This window comes from Periophthalmus magnuspinnatus, chromosome 6 (genome assembly GCF_009829125.3).
Source record: "Periophthalmus magnuspinnatus isolate fPerMag1 chromosome 6, fPerMag1.2.pri, whole genome shotgun sequence".
In the NCBI taxonomy this organism is placed as follows: Eukaryota; Metazoa; Chordata; class Actinopteri; order Gobiiformes; family Gobiidae; genus Periophthalmus; species Periophthalmus magnuspinnatus.
Genome location: NC_047131.1, coordinates 32,846,563 through 32,861,961, shown reverse-complemented (window position 1 = coordinate 32,861,961; position 15,399 = coordinate 32,846,563). Strand labels below are relative to the sequence as shown.

At 40.9% G+C, this 15,399-nt stretch overlaps 1 protein-coding gene across 1 annotated transcript in view; it reads right to left on the bottom strand.

The window, feature by feature from the left end:
• The window catches only part of mical3a (microtubule associated monooxygenase, calponin and LIM domain containing 3a), a 109,139-nt gene extending 94,468 nt beyond the window's left edge, over positions 1–14,671 (bottom strand). The window contains exon 1 of the mRNA XM_055222518.1: positions 14,542–14,671. The gene's annotated coding sequence lies outside the window, so the exon portion shown is untranslated. The remainder of the gene's footprint in view (positions 1–14,541) is intronic.
• Between the last annotated feature and the right edge of the window lie 728 nt (positions 14,672–15,399).

Sequence of the window (15,399 nt, the reverse complement as noted above, 5' to 3'; positions counted from 1 at the left end):
GATAATTTAACTCACACAATTGATCCAAAAGAAACTTGCCGATTCGCTGTTGCCAGTTTACAGTACATTAGAGGTGGAAGAAGTACTCAAGTCTGTAATTTAAGTAAAAGTACAGATAGCAGAGCAAAATAGTACTTAAGTAAAAGTATCACATAAAAAAATCTACTGAAGTAAAAGTAATAAAGTACAACTTTAAAAATGTTCTTGAAGAGTAAAAAGTAAAAGCAGATCTCACAGATTCTGAGTCTTATAAAGCTTCAAATGTGATTTTGATAAAGATTTGAGCTGAATTTTGTTCAGAAAGAACTGAACTGATGCTTTTTTCTCTGTTTTTATTTGTATATTTTTGTTTTGCTCAAATTCTGAACGTGTTAAAAATAAACCCTTTCCAGCAGGTCTCAGACTATAATAAAAATACTGCTCTCAAAAGCAGTAAAAGTGAAAAGTACACACTGTAAAATGTACTTAAGTACAGTACAGAAGCCTGAAATTTATACTTGGGTACAGTACTTTACTACTTTTATTTTGTTATATTCCACCTCTGCATCACTGTAATCGTCAGGACAAATGCTGCTCGTCACTAAACAAAGTCAAAAGATGGACTAAAATGGAATAATATGGGTTTTTGAGGCATCGCCATGGCAACACCGTGCAAAATACAAACTTGGTCCCTGGGACTTTTTTTGACGGGAACGTTCTGAAGAGTCATTGTGCCAAATTGCACGTTCTTCACTGAAGATAGTAAGTTGTTATAAGACTTTGAAATGGATGAAAATTTTAGCAGTTTCCCTTTAGGATAACATGGGCTCTTTCACACATCGCCATGGCGACGCAGTGAAAGAAATGACATGGGTCCCATCGACTTTTTTGACCGGGATGTCCTGAAGAGTCATAGACCCGTCTCCAAACTGACAATAAAACCTCTATATATTATATTATATTATATTATTATATATACCTCTATATATGAACATAAACTTAAACAAAAGGTGTCAGCCTGAGCTAAACACATCAGCTCTTTACAATACAAAACATAAATGTATTTTTAATCATCTATTTTTGGACTTTTCTTCTATCCCTAGGTTTCAGAATGATTACAGAATTTGTACTGTTGCCATAGCGATTAAAACTTTAAAACAAAATATGATATCTATGAATGGATTGGATGAATACTGGGGGGGGGGGGGGGGTGTCTCAGTTGCTTAGTAACCGGGTAAAACACTTTCCCTGCTCTCTGATTGGTTGGTTGTGTTCTTTATGATGTCACACTGAACATTATGACATCACCTCTGCTCTGCACCAAAACATATGTACCTGTAAGAAGAACGACAACAAACTCACAACAGTCGATCCTGTAGAAAACACAGAGACGATCAGTCACGATCACGATCAGACGAACAGTTTAATTTATTATTCAAATATAGAGCTGCAAACTCTAAACCACAGGCGAAAAAACACACTAGAAATGGAAACGAGAGAAAGGGTAGACGAGCTGGTTTACGGTTCGATCAGTCAAGACTTGGAGCAGTCTTATGGTTTTAAATCTGTACTGGACTCGCTGGAGAAAGAGAACTTCACCCTGAGACAGGAGATCCTACAGGCCAAACTGGAGGCTTGTGGTGAGATGGGGAGATGTGTTTTACTCAAATTCGCAGTGGAAGCGGCGTTCAAAGAAAACAAAGCTCTTAAAGAGCAGAAACAGCAGCTCACACAAAAGAACGAGCCCACGAAACAGCTCGACAAGGAGGTGGCAACAGAGGAAAGACCTTCAACCTCGACCTCGGAAAACCTTCAAGTCGGAGCTGAAAACGAGGCGGTTCTGGAGGTCACAGGCTTAGGTGATGTAACAACTGTGAAACCAAAACCTCAAGAGGGAGTTTTGAAAGAGCGCCACACTGAGGTCAAATCGGAAAACGTTCAAATCCGAGCTGAAATCGTCACAGAATCACGTGATGAAACAACTGAACGACAGAGATTTGAGACCTACAGCAAACTGGAAGATAAAGTCAACTGGTTAAGAATCCAGAAAGACCGTTGGCAAAACGAACGTGACAGCTTGAAAACCAAATTCTGTCAAACTGATGATTGGAGCCAGCGCCACCTGGAGTTAGTAACCGAGAAAGATCTTGTTGTAGAAACTGCAAAACGCCTGCATGACAAAATATCAACACTTGCCCCGAAATTGGCTGCAGTAAAGAATTTCAAAATGAAAAGTAAAGATGTGGCGAAGATGGAAGGCGTCTTAAAAAGTGAAAATGAGAAGTTAACGCGACATTTTCAGGAAATAACAAAACAAGATGATGACAAGTTAACGGAGTTTGCAAATAAACAAAAACACAAGATGATAGAGGATCTTCAACGTGAGAATAGTGACATTCTGCAGACAATTAAAGAGGCTCAGAATGAAATTATACACTTGAAAGCCTTGTCCGATTGTTGTCAGGACATTTTCAGGCCCAAGGCAAAGCCAATGAGTGAGAAGGTGCAGAAAGAACAGAAACTTCTCACCAAACTGAACGAGACTCTCAGACTGTCTGAGAGAGACAAGGTCAAACATGCGAAGGAGTTTGACGAGTTGAGGATGGAGTACTCGAGCTTGTGTCAAGAAATCCACGAGTTGAATCCGGAGATTAAAGACGCTAGCTTGATAAAAGTTCATCTGAATACGGTGCAAAAGGAGGAGAAGTTTATGATGCAAAGATATTACATCGTAGCAAAGGAGCTCTCGAGATTTATGAGGGCTAAGAATGACCAGGAACTGTTAGCGGTCAACGACAAATATCTAAATTTGCGAAGAGGAATTCTACAATTAGAAAACCAACACAGGAAGGTGACGCTTTTGGATGATGCGACGAGAGCGAGTTTGGAAGAGGAGTTTGAAAGCTTCAGATCAAAACTGCCTCAAGATGGAGAGTGGAAAGAGCGCCACCTCCAGTTAGAAATGGAGAAAAATCGCATCTTAGAAGATATCGATCGTATGGATGAACAAATGTCAAGGATGATTCAGATATTGGCTGATAATGAGATGTTGAAAAGGAAATGCGCACTATTAGAGTTGACCAACAGCGACCTAAGAAGAAAAAATGAAGAATGGAAGGAGCATCTTTCCAAAATAACCAAAGAATATGAAGAAGAAAAAGTGCAAACCTCCAGATGTGACCAAATGCTCCTTGAGATAAACCGTCTGAAGAGATCAAATCACCAAATCCAGCAAAACATCGACCAAAGGAAAAGCAAAATTACAAACAGCATCATCATATCTGATTCTCAAAAGCGAATCGATATGGAATTAGAAGCTCAGAAAGCTCAAAACAAGGAATTGCTAAAGAAACAAAAAGACATTCAGCACAAACTGCTCAAGCTTCGAAAGTCTGAGGGAGCGTTGCACAGATTCCCATGTGACACTGAAGAACAGGAAATTCTCTACAGATTTAACAGAACAATTCGTGAACTGGAGCAGGATGTCGAAGAGTCTCGCTCGATAAAAGTCGATTGGAAGATGATAAAAGGGCTGACACAAAGAAACAAGGACTTAAAGAAGGAGCTTGTAAGACTGAGGAAGGCCAAGGAAGAACAGGAGCTGTTACTGGTCAAAAAGCAAAAGGCGGAATACCAAAATGAAAATCTACAAAAGCGGAATGAATGGCAAGAAAAACAATACAAAGAGAAGCATTTCCAATCGTGCAGAGAAGAACTGGTGACGGCCTTGAATGACATCTTACAGGAACGGAAGGGCCGGTTGAGGAACTAAATCAGAACTCAACCAGGACTAATCCCGGACTATCTATGGTCGTCCTAACTAATGTTTGATCTGTGAATAGACCTGGGGTTATGCTGGCATTTGAACAGCTGTAGGTCACTGAAGGCAGACACAAACGAGGACTAAACGAGGACCAAACCTGGACTAAACCCGGACTACCTTTCAGTGGTCCTACCAAACGTTTGTACTGTGACTAGACCTACAGCTATGTTAGCATTCTAATGTAGAAGTAGGTCACTAAAGGCAGACACAAACGAGGACTAAACCTGGACTAAACCTGGACTAAACCTGGACTATATACTGTGGACTTAATCTATTTTAAAATGCTCAATTAATAAAAAGTGTATATAGAGCAAAAATCAAGCCTTGGTGTAAATTACTTTAAATAATAAAATTAATCTGCATTTCAAATACATTTTTCATGTTTGTGTGACAGTAGCAGTGATTTCTGTAAAGTCACTACATCGATCCCGTCGTGTTCTGGTGTGATGCGTGGTCCGGTGCGTTACAAACAGGAAGTGATCATGTGTGCACTTCCTGCTCCAGCGACTCTGGCTCCAATTCACTTTACATTAGAAAACTTGTATTTTTATCTCTGTATTGTGTCCGTAAATTAAGATATGAACATTAATGAGTGACAAATCAGGCACCTTGTTTTCCCGAGGTCACTCCTGCTAGCGTTAGCAACAGGTTTGATTAGCAGCCTTGCCAAGCGCCCGCCCCTTGCTGAACAGTGGCGTGGGCCGGAGGGGGCGTTACCCTGAACAGCTTCGGTCCAGATTGGCTCTTTGGCTGCGATAATATTCACGGTCAAAATTCCAAATATGGAGTCTGGCTCCAAATTCACTCTGGAACCGCCGCCTCGATGAGCTTCAGTTGGAGCTGAACGCTGTGGGTGACGTCACACACACAAAAAAAGAAAGAAAAAAAAAAATAATAAAAAAAAAAAACATTAAAAATAACAAAAAATAATAATAAAATAAAAATAACTAACCCTCTTCTCCCTCAAAATAACAAAAAAAAAAACAAACTCAAAATAACAAAAACTCAAAATAACTAAAAAAAAAAAAAGAGCGGGTTAATATGAACATTTAAGACCAAAATGAGTCTGACGGAGCAGGAAGTGCGTCTGTGCTCACTTCCTGTTAGCACGGCGGCTAGCAGGTTAGCTATGTCCATTTATATAAACAGTCTGTGATTCTATACATCTTAGATCACACATTTTGAGGTCCTCTGTACGTAGACCTGTCACGAAAACACATTCTGAAGCACGACATTTAACGATAAAAGACTCACTCACTCACTTCTTTACACAGTCTATGGAGAAAACACACCAAAGTAGTTCTTGTTTATTTTTATGAATACAAGGGCTACTCTCGGCTGGACAATGACGTTTGACCGGGTTCGAGACGTGACAGAGGTCGTGACGTCCCTCTGTATAAAAACATACAGACTGATGTCAATCAGGATTCACCAGGAAATAAACTCTTCATAAACTAATAAAAACTGTAACATAACGCCTCTATCAGGCAATATGCCAACTTCAAAAACCAAGGCAGAGTACAGAGATTAAAATGACTTAAGCACCAATTAATTACAGTTTAATGGAGTTAAAGGTCCTGCGTTACACAAAATGATCCTCATGTGTTATAAAACTGTTACCTCATCAAAAACAGACCTGGACTTGTGTTTTGTTTCATTCACACATGTTTGAGTCACACTTTATTATCAGTCCGTCACATCTACAAAGCTCAAAATGCGACGTTCCACCTTGTGATGTCATCAAGTGGGAGTTTTTTCAAGTGAACTCCTCCTTTTACCTTTAGTTCAGTCGAGATAAGAGACAACACCAGGACTGAAATGATCCAAATGATTCTATAAATGAAGGTGTGTGGAGTTTAAAAACACAGCGGAGCACTTCCTGTATCACCACACGATGACATCACAAGGTGGAACAGAGTGTTTTCAGTTTGAGAGAAGAACTCAGCCTGAATGTGCAGGTTTGTGTGTTAAACATGTGACTCCAGGTCTGTTTGTGACGAGGAAACGACATTAGAGCAGAGATCAGAGAATTCCGTCGTATCGTCCTTTTAACTGATTTGAGATTTCGTTCGTGTCGCCAAACTCTGCCGCACCGACGATGACTCGGAGCCGGAGCCAGACTTCTGGACACTTGGGAGGCGTCCAGCTGCTTAGGACGCAGCAGGACGGGTCTGCGGAGCACTTCCTCCCGCTCTGGTCTTTCAATGTTTTCCAAATCCACTGAGCTTTTCAAGGCCCCGGGCAACTACTGAACAGCAGGGAACTTATGCAAGAAATCTGCAGACGAGGGAGTCGAGAGGGGATTTATCCAGACCGATACCGATACTGTTTGTTTAGAATCCAGAGCACACAACGGCGGATGAGCTCGGACGATATTTAAGGCTGATTTGAATCATTTTCCTCATGTGATGTAATTTAAATGTACTCCAAACCGGTAAAAGATCACATCTGTGCAGTCACGTTTGTGCAGCCGTGTCTCTGTATTAAAGCGTTAATATAAAAGATTTGTTTGGATTTTTACGCTGCTGATCGATCAAAACAACGTCTGTAATCGCCAACAAACATAACTGCGATTAAGTCAGCAGAAAGCGCAAAAAAAAACTACTTCTCCCTGATGGTCTCCTCGAGATCACTGTTATTTTCACTCAAAACAGTGGTTCAGTGGTTTACGGTTCTGCTTAGCAACGCTGTCAATCAAACCTGTTGCTAACGCTAACAGGAGCGACCTCGGGAAAAGAAGGACCTGATTTGTCTGTTATTAATGTTCATATCTTGATTTACAGACACAATAGTGAAATAAAAACCCCAGGATCATGTAAAAAAATTTTTTAAAAACAAATACTCAAAAAAAACAAAAACAAAAAACTCAAAATAACTTTAAAAAAATGTATAAAATAAAAATAACTAACCCTCTTCTCCCTCAAAATAAGAAAAAAAAATAAACAAAAACTCAAAATAACTAAAAAAAACAAACAAACAAACAAAAAACTCTAAATAACTATATAAAAAATGAAGACAATAAACTAAAACAAAAAAAACAACATTCAAAATAAGAAAAAAAATTAATAAAATAAAAATAACTAACCCTCTTCTCCCTCAAAATAAGAAAAAAACAAAAAACAAACAAAAACTCAAAATAACTTAAATGTTCGTATTAACCCCCTCTTTTTTTTTAAGACCAAAATGAGTCTGACGGAGCAGGAAGTGCGTCTGTGCTCACTTCCTGTTAGCACGGCGGCTAGCAGGTTAGCTATGTCCATTTATATAAACAGTCTGTGATTCTCACTGAAGGCATCAAAACTATGAATGGGCACAAATGGAATGAAGTAAATCCAAAAATAAACCCAAGATAAACTCCAAAACTGTTTTAGATTTAAATTTCTGCTTTGGACACTTGGCCTCGGTCTCAGCTGTGCCTTCTCTGGGCCACGAAATGCCAAGTGTTTGCAGCTGTTTAGTCGAGTTATTTCACTTTTTTTGCTTGTTACATAATTCTATACATCTTACATCACACATTTTGAGGTCCTCTGTACGTAGACCTGTCACGAAAACACATTTTGAAGCACGACATATAACGATAAAAGATAATATTTAAACTACTTCACTGATACAATTAAAATAAAGCCAATATAAAATGAGGTAAAGCAAGATAATCCCAATAAAAACATTTAAAACAGGCCGTCTCGTTAAAAGGCCAGAGCTGCAAGAAATAAACAGTGGAACGAAGTGACACTTAACCATAAAAGTGACTTATTCAACCCTCCACACCTCAAATCTTATCATATTCCAACAAAAATAACAAAAATCTCTACAATTTTGCAAAGAATAAGTCCCAACGATATAGTGATTATTACAACAGCTGTATCTTTGTGTATATAAACTGCAGAAAGTCGGAAACGTAAAGAAACTGTGCCCAAAATTTTGACTTGTGGTGGGGTTTTTTTCACTTTTGACACAATAACAGCAACAACAACAAAACAACAAAATAACAAAATAACACGCTGCTACAGAGATGAAGTGTAGCCTGGCAAATCCAGACTGAAATCCCTCTGTGTTTTTTATACAGATCGATACGAGTCTGGTCCCCACGTCCTCTGTTGCGTCTCAGCCTCGTCAAACGTCATTGTCCAATCAGATTTGTTTATTTCAGTGACATGTGAAGCTCATTCGTCACATGATCAGGGGTGTAGCTCCAATTTCTCGGCCCTGGTACAAATAATCTTGGTGGACCCACGTGATGAAAAATGCACATTATAGACTTTGTGAGGGGCCCCCTCTCTGCACTGGGCCCTGGGTAAACAGCACTTTTACCTCTCTTAGCTCTGACACCCCTGGTTGTGATTTACAAATAAAATCAAATGTATTTTACCTCAGATTAACACAGTTTATGCTCATTAATTATGCAGAAATCACGTCATATTTTTCAGCCTCCCGTGATTTTTTCCCCTTTCTTATTTCCGATACAGACGGACCACGCTTGTCCCTGATTGGCTTATCCACCTGTCAATCACGCCCATTTAAAAACAGGTTCACATGTTCGTAAACTGTTGAAGTGTGTGTTTTGGATCCCGGGCAAACCTAAGTGTCTCCTAGCAACCATAAACTGTACTGGGATGATGTCATTCGCATGCCACAGCGACTCGCGCTCCAGGTCACGCAGTAAAACCATTAAAGCTTAATAGCACGTCTCGGGTTACACTGACAGTGATGTGGAGGAGATTTTTCCCATAGTGCTGTCAGGATCCGGATCTGTCAGACTCGAGCACAGACTGTATGTACAAATGGACTTAGCTAACCTGCTAGCCGCCGCCGCCGTGTTCCAAACAGGAAGTCGTTATGGGCGCGCTCCCGGCTCCATCGACTCGAGAAAACTGGCCCCTCTCTCTGGACCTGCTGCTGTCAGACTCGTCAGTTTGGTCGATTTAACCCACTCTACACGATCCTGGGCTTCATTTTTTTGTGTTATTTTGAGTTTATTTTTTAAGGGTTTTTTTTTTAGTTATTTTGAGTTTTTGTTTGTTTGTTTTTTTTTCTTATTTTGAGGGAGAAGAGGGTTAGTTATTTTTATTTTATTTATTTTTTTGTTATTTTGAATGTTGTTTTTTGTTTTAGTTTATTTTCTTTATTTTTTTTATAGTTATTTAAAGTTTTTTGTTTGGTTGGGTTTTTTTGTTATTTTGAGGGGTTTTTTGTTTGTTTTTTTGTTATTTTGAAGGTTGTTTTTTATTATAATTTTGTTTTTTTTAGTTATTTTGAGGGATTTTTTTGTTTATTTTCTTTCTTTCTTTTTTTGTTATTTTGAGTGGGGTTTTTTTAGGTGCTTTTTTTTAAGTTTATTTTTTAATTTTTTTGATAAATTGTCCCCTGTCTCTGTCCCATTTTGGTCTTAAATGTTCGTATTAACCCTCTACATGATCCTGGGGTTTTTATTTCACTATTGTGTCTGTAAATCAAGATCTGAACATTAATAACAGACAAATCAGGTCCTTCTTTCCCCGAGGTCGCTCCTGTTAGCGTTAGCAACAGGTTTGATTGACAGCGTTGCTAACCGTCCACTCCCTGCTAAACCAGCGGTGTGGGGGCAGGAAGGGGCATTACCTTCGACAGCCTCGCTCCTGATTGGCTCTTTGGTTGCTATGATACTCACGGTCAGTATTCCAAACATGAAACTCAGCTCCAGATTCGCCTCTGTTCCTGCTTTAGCCTCGATGAGCTTCATTTGGAGCTAAACGCTGTGGTGACGTCACACTCGCTCGGTCCACGTCTTTAAACTGTCTGCGCTTCTGTCGATGTTTCAGATTTTTCAGACTCGGGGGGGCAGGAGGGGGCAGTTTGGTGCAGTTTGGTCCGGTTTGTGCTGACTCAGGTTCCACATAAACAAAAGTTCAGCTGCTGCTTCACATTTTAATCAGACGACAGTTGGACGTCCTCAGATACTCGGACAAAACAGAGAAGCATTTACAAGAACGAGCTCCCCGCGACATCAGAAACAGCAACTGAAGTAACAGAAGTAACCCAGTATCCAAAATACATACGATGAATTACTAAATTTGAGTCTGGTACAGTTACTTTTTCATTTGGAGGTAATCAGAGTACAGTTACTTTTCTAAATTTAAAGAAGTACTTTCACACCTTCTCACAATAACACATTTTTAAGTGTGATAAAACGCAATATATATGTAAACACAGATGGTACACGATAAAATAACCAAATTATAAAGCAGAATTATTCCTAAAAGTATGTTAAAAAAGTATAATAAAATTGAACTGCAATAAATAGATAACAAATGCAACACTTAAGAAATTAGTTTGAGTCTATAATCAGTCAGAGAAGTTCAGAATTTGACTCTAATTTGATCTACAGCTCAAAGTTTTGCTCAGGAGGGAAATATGTTGTTTTTTTCTGTACTAAAAAAAACTACTGACCGCTAAAAATGACCGTTCCAACTGACACATACAGAATTTACAGTCAATATTTTGATTATCGTGACGTTGTGTGAACTGATCACACAATGTTGGCGTCAAACTGCTGCATTTTAGTGAAGAAAACAGCCAACAGCGCTCGTGTGATGAGACGTGTGAGTTTTATTTCTATAATCGTGATAAATAAATGGAAAATAAACATAAAGGCGTTTTTTTTTATGGTAAAAGGTCAGGGTCGTTTTTACGCGGCGCTTTTCCATTTTCAAGTCACTCAAAGCTCTTTACATCGAGGAAACAATCACACATTCACACACAGACGCTGGGGGCGAAGTGGGTCAAGTGTCCTGCCCAACGACACAACGACAGTATTCATCTGTGGGAGCTGGAATCGCACCGCCAACCTGTGGTCAGTGGATGAATGCTCTACCAACTGAGCCACTGTCGCCTCTTTTTAAATCCTTGGTCATGTTTTTACACAATAATACAACACAACTCGAAGTAAAAGTATTCAAAGTATTCAGAATACTGTACTCTGATTGGTCCATTTAACAGAAAACATTACAACAAACATTTTAAAGCAGCATTTTGTCACGACTATCACGATATTGACTTTTTCTTTGCAAAAATGGGGGATTTTGTGTTTTATTTTTGTTGTAATGGAAGATTTGAGCTAATTGTGGCTAAACACTGGAACATTCTGCTGTTTATTTGTTTCAGCTCATGTCTTTTAATGAAACAGTTGATTTAAAATGGTTCCCGGGGATTATTTTGCATTATTTCAATCTTAATCAGTCGCATAAAGTATCAGTAGTTTCAATATTATCGTTTATCGCGATATTTCTCTGTGCTTTGGAATGTTTAGTTGTCCTGACAGGTCTGTATTCTGTAACTAAACACATTTTTGAAGTATTCTTCCCGTCACTGAGCAGGACAGGTGTAGTCTTCAGGCCGTCCTGTGCGGGAGGGATTAGAAAGTGACGGACGCAAAGGTCAATATAAGAGATCGATGCAGCTGATGTTCATCACCGCCGAGAGACACAGAGGAGCTCGTCCGGAGGAAACGCCTGTCAGGTTCAGATACGACTCTCCATCTGAGCAGAGTGTCAGAGTCGATCTGTGCTGTACGGACCGAGGAAGGGCCGAGGAAGGGCCGAGGAAGGACCGAGGAAGGACCAAGGAAGGACCGAGGAAGGACCGAGGAAGGGCTGAAGAAAGACTGAGGAAAGACCGAGGAAGGACCGAGGAAGGACAGAGGAAAGACAGAGGAAGGGCCGAGGAAGAACCGGGGAAGAGCTGAGGAAAGACTGAGGAAAGACTGAGGAAGGACAGAGGAAGGACAGAGGAAGGACCGAGGAAGGGCCGAGGAAGGGCCGAGGAAGAGCTGAGGAAGAACCAAGGAAGAGTTGAAGAAAGACTAAGGAAGGGCCGAGGAAGGGCCGAGGAAGGGCCGAGGAAGAGCTGAGGAAGAACCAAGGAAGAGTTGAAGAAAGACTAAGGAAGGGCCGAGGAAGGGCCGAGGAAGGATCGAGGAAGAGCTGAGGAAGAGCTGAGGAAGGACCAAGGAAGAGCTGAGGAAGGACCGAGGAAGAGCTGAGGAAGAGCTGAGGAAGGACCTAGGAAGAGCTGAGGAAAGACTGAGGAGAGAGCGACTGATATGGGATTGTTCAGAATCCAAAGAAACCAACAGCTGATTACCTCTGCCGATGTTTTTGGGCCGACATGCAGCACTGATTCTGATAACTTTCCTCAAATGATTTAATCTGAATGTAGAACAAACCACAGACTGTGTAAAGAAGTGACTGACTGAGTGTGACGTCACAAGCTCATCGATGCTAGCAGTTACAGCGGCTAATTTAGAGCCGAGGTCCGTATTTGGGATTCCGAATGCAAGTATCATAGCAACCAAAGAGCCAATCAGGAGCAAAGCTGTTTAAGGCAACGCACGCCGCCCGCACCGCTGGTTTAGCAGAGAGCGTGTCCCTAGCAACAGATTTGATTGACGGTGTTGCTAACGCTAACAGGAGCGACCTCTGGGGAAGAAGGACCTGATTTGTCTGTTATTAATGTTCATATCTTGATTTACAGACACAATAGTGAAATAAAAACCCCAGGATCATGTAGAGGGTTAATACGAACATTTAAGACCAAAATGAGTCTGACAGACGCAGGGACAGAGAGAGGACACATGATAATTTCCTGTTTTGAACGTGGCGGCTAGCAGGTTAGCTATGTCCATCTATGGTACAAACTCATTCACAATTTTCTTCTACTACAAACTGGTTAAGAGAGCTGTTTCGCTGGACGATCTTTGGACTAAAGTCTTCAAATTCATCTTTACACGTATATTATTCATGCATATTTGAGCAGCTGGTTGTGCTAAACAAAATATCGCCCTCTGCTGGAGATTTAAGGCCGATAGCCAATACGCTAAAAAGTGCAAATATCGACCAACCGATATACAAGTTTATCTCTAGGGCTGAGCAACACGATGATGAAAAACAAATAAATCAGGATTCACAAATGTTCTCTTTTCGCTCAAATAAAAACACTTTCCCCACCCGCTCATCCTATTGGTCAGACTCATAAATGAACAATGATCTGAGGGATTTAACCAACTGAAATGTGGTGTGAACTTCCAGAAGAATCAGAGGACTTTAGTTTTTTAAGTTTACAGAAATTGTGATTGTGATATTCATTTCTGTCGCCCACCACAGGTCCAGGTGCTCGCTAATAAAACTCACAACTTATCCGACAAAAACATGAGCCGCCGCTGCTGCTGCTGCTCACTCCACGGCCGCTCTGAGCACTTTCCTGAGGACGACTAAGGGCAAAGGCATAAACATGTCAAGCCGTATTGTCTCTTCAGATCAACAGAACATCAGCGACTGAACTCAAGGACTCAGCCTCCGAAACAAACCCAGCACCTCTGCAAGAACCCCGGGTCAAACGAGGGCAGGGGGCCTCTCCACGTCCACACAGCATGACTCAGACGACACGACATTAAAGGATTAAAACGGGAAAAATACCAAATACTAATTAATATTCATAAATGACCTCAAGACTCGTGTAGGATAATGGTCTGGTGTTATTGTCTCCGTCAGTGAAGCAGCTACTTTAACCTTAACCAGGGCCGGTCCAGCAAATAAGCGGACTAGGCAGCTGCTTAGGGCCCCGAGGCCAGAAGAGGGCCCCCCCACATTGAAAATAATATAATATATCAGGTTTTATTGGAAACAGGGCTTGTGCGTTTACAGCAGTCTAAATATCCCTCTCAAACATCCCTCTTACATTTGTTTTATATCTATAATAGCAAAATTTACTGCTCCTGCTACATTTGTTTTTGAGTCGGGCAGAGGTGAGGGCAGCTCTGTGTTTACACCGGAGCGAGGACCCGACATAATGTAAATATAAGCCCAATGTCGCAACTGGAACACGTTAAAATCCACCAGAAATGAAGAAAAAATGTGTAGAATTTCAAAAATCTTGATCCTCGCTTCTATGTTTGTGTTCTGTTCTTGTGCCTGGAGCAGCTGTGACGTTGTGGATGTTTTCAGTCTGATGTTGATCTTAAAAACGCAAATACTCAAGGTCAAGGAGACGAGCGGAGTCAGAATGTGTCAAATGTGAATCAGTTTTTAAATCGAGGCTCGGACGGTTCAGTTTATCTGTGCATGTGACTGAAAGGGGTTTTATTCTGCGCTTTTCGCTTTTAATCTTAATTTTATGATGATTATTTGTGATTTGATTTGTTGTATTGTGATTTTAAAGTCTTTCTTAGTCCGTAAAGCACTTGTGTACAAACTGTGCTGTAAAAAAATCAGCTTGCCTTGGCTTGAATAAACTTATAACTGAGGAAAAATAGATCCACTGCAGAGGGGCCCCAGAGACAAATTCAGCCTAAGGCCCCCCTGAAATCTGCGTCCGGCCCTGCGTTAATGTCACACTCTGCACATTAGGACATGAGGAGGACGTGAAGAGGACATGAGGAGGACATGAGGGTGTTCTGCAGCAGATTTCAGGCTGTAACAGGCTTAAAGTGAGTGGACAAACACAGACCTGGCACAAAACCAAGGATGCACCATTACAGAGACATGTGGGGACGAGAAAACACCTCCAACACCTCCAGCACTCCCTCTGCTCCTGTACAGCCATGCAAACACCTCCACTGCTCCTGTACAACCAGCAAACACCTCCACTGCTCCTGTACAACCAGCAAACACCTCCACTGCTCCTGTACAACCAGCAAACACCTCCACTGCTCCTGTAAAAGCAGCACATGCCATTCCTCCACACACCACAGCCTCAGATCACTTTACCTCACAGTCCTCAGTCTTTTACGATCCATCCACAGATCCACGGGAAACATCCATGACTCGTAACAATCCCAGATTTCCCAACAAAATCCACAGAATCTCCCGGTTTAGAGACACAGATGATCGCGAAAGAGCAAAGATCCACAGAGGAGAAGAGAAGGCGCAACTTGAAACTGACAGAGAGGGATCGGACCGAACCATCAGGGCAAGAAGGAGGGGTGTCCGAGCGGCTGTGTGCGCGGATAAAACAAAAATGCGGGAACACTTTTATAAAACATGATTATATATTTAGTAATTATAACTAAAGACAGTGGAAATTAAAGATATTTGTAGAAAAAAGTGATTATACCCCCGCGTAACTGATCAGTGTTGAGTGGACTCCCCCCCGCGAACACTTGGTACGGTCCTGTATGTTTTAACTCACTTTAATCCGATTGGTCTTTTCCATCGTGACGTAATGAGAGTGCTGCTTTCACGGACTGTGGGAGATTCAGGACTGGGAATGGCACAAAGTGGATTTCAGCGCAGAAGGAGACTGCAGGGGTTTGTTTTACACGTTTTGTTTTCATGTTTGTAGCGGGAAGGACACAGCCTAAGACAGGGTGTGTTTATTTATAAAGTACTTAAGGTAATTCAAAGTGTTTTACAGAATAAGAAAAACATTAAAATCGCAAAACAACAAATCAAAACATAAAGAATCATCATAAAAATAACATTAAAGGGGAAAAGTGGAGAATAAAACCCTTTCAGTCACATGCACAGATAAACAGGACTGAGTCTGGGTTTAACTGCACAAAATTCAAACCAGATTCACCACGTTTAGTCCTGGTTTAGTCCCGGTTTAGTCCTGGTTTAGTCCTG